This window comes from Sminthopsis crassicaudata, chromosome 3 (genome assembly GCF_048593235.1).
Source record: "Sminthopsis crassicaudata isolate SCR6 chromosome 3, ASM4859323v1, whole genome shotgun sequence".
NCBI lineage: Eukaryota > Metazoa > Chordata > Mammalia > Dasyuromorphia > Dasyuridae > Sminthopsis > Sminthopsis crassicaudata.
Genome location: NC_133619.1, coordinates 281428778 through 281430805, shown reverse-complemented (window position 1 = coordinate 281430805; position 2028 = coordinate 281428778). Strand labels below are relative to the sequence as shown.

The following is a 2028-nucleotide window of genomic DNA, read 5'->3' as shown; positions in this document are numbered from 1 at the left end:
GATTAGTTTAGGTAGTTTTGTCATCTTTATTATATATATGACTTTATTTGTGTGGAAGCCTCTTGTAATTTTGTTCATATAGTTTCTGATATTCTTTTGGCAGATAGATTCCTAAATACATTATACTATTGGTAGTTACTTTAAATGAAATTTCTCTTTGTAGCCCTAACTGTTGGATTTTGTTAGTGATATATAAGAATTCTGGGCTCTCCTGCCCTTCTGATCCACCAGCTCGTGTCCGGCTTTCCTCCAGCGAGACCATGAGTTTCACTACCCGTTCCACCACCTTCACCACTAATTACCGCTCCCTGGGCTCAGTCCAGGGGGCCAGCCAGCGGATCCGGCCGGTCAGCAGCGCCGCCAGTGTCTATGCAGGCGCCGGCGGCTCTGGCTCCCGAATCTCCGTGGCCCGCTCCAGCAGCATCCGTGGAGGTTGGGGGACCCGGGCCGGGAGCGTGATGGGGGGAATGGGGGGGGTCGGGGGGATCCAGGGAGAAAAGGAGACCATGGAGGAGCTCAACGACCGCCTCACCTCCTATCTGGAACGCGTGAGGAACCTGGAAACCGAGAATTGCAAATTGGAAGGGAAAATCAGGGAGCATATGGACAAGAAGGGACCTCGCACTAGAGAATGGGGACACTATTTCAAGATGATTGAGGATCTGCGAGCGCAGATCTATGCAAGCTCAGTGGACAATGCCAGAATCGCCTTACAGATTGATAATGCCCAACTGGCTGCTGATGACTTCAGAGTCAAATATGAAACAGAGCTGGCCATGAGACAGTCTGTAGAGAGCGACATTCATGGCCTTCGGAAGGTCATTGATGATACCAACATGACTAGACTACAGCTGGAATCGGAGATTGAAACCCTGAAGGAAGAACTGATCTTCATGAAGAAGAACCATGAGGAGGAGGTGAATTCTCTACAAGCCCAAATCGCAGGCTCTGGACTGACTGTGGAGGTGAACTCTCCCAAATCTCAGGACTTGAGCAAAATCATGGCTGATATAAGAGCCCAGTATGATTCTCTGGCTCAGAAAAACAGAGAGGATCTTGATAAATATTGGTCCCAGCAGATTGAAGAGAGCACTGTGGCGATCAACACAAGATCTGAAGAGGTGGAAGCAGCTCGAAACACTGTCACTGAGCTGAAACGCACAGTCCAGTCCTTAGAGATTGACCTGGATTCCCTTCGAAATCTTAAAGCCAGCTTGGAGGAGAGCCTGAGGGAGGTGGAAACCCGCTATGCCTTCCAGATGGACCAGATACAGCCCTGAGACACCTGGAGGCAGAGCTGGGGCAGACGCGCACAGAGGGGCAGCGTCAGGCCCAGGAATATGAGGCCCTGTTCAACATTAAAGTCAAACTGGAAGCAGAGATCAACACTTATCGAAACCTGCTGGAGGATGGAGAGGGCTTCAATCTTGTCCACGCCTTGGACAGCAGTGGCAGTTCCTTGCATAAGAACAGCACTCGGAAGACTGTAGACGGCAACAAAGCGGCGGCAGAGACCAATGATACCAAGGTCCTGCGGCGTTAGGGCCAAAAAAGACCTGGACTGAGTCAGGAAGTTAATAAAGGCTCCTTGGTCACCTAACCCTCAAAAAAAAAAAAAAAAAAAGAATTCTGATGATTTATGTGGGTTTATTTTGTATCTTGCAATTTCACTAAAAGTGTGGATTATTTATAATAGCTTTTTTGTAGAATTATACATTATTCTCAGAAGTTCATGGACCCTATATAAAAAGTGAGCACATATTAGGACATAAAAACCTCAGAATTAAATGCAGGAAGGTATAAATAGTAAATGCTTTCTTTTCAAATCATAATGCAATAAAAACAACATTAAACAAAAAAAGTTAGGGGTAAATAGAGCAAAAAATAATTGGAAACTAAATCATCTCATCTTAAAGAATGATTGGGTGAAACAGCAGAATATAGACATAATCAATAATTTCAGTCAACATAATGACAACAATGGGCCATCACACCAAAATTTGTGGGATTCAGCCAAAGCAGTAATAA

At 45.6% G+C, this 2028-nt stretch overlaps 1 pseudogene; it reads left to right on the top strand.

Annotated features, from left to right (window-relative positions):
- The first annotated feature begins 210 nt into the window (after window positions 1-210).
- On the top strand, window positions 211-1600 carry LOC141561368 (keratin, type I cytoskeletal 18 pseudogene; annotated as a pseudogene).
- The last annotated feature ends 428 nt before the right edge of the window (window positions 1601-2028 follow it).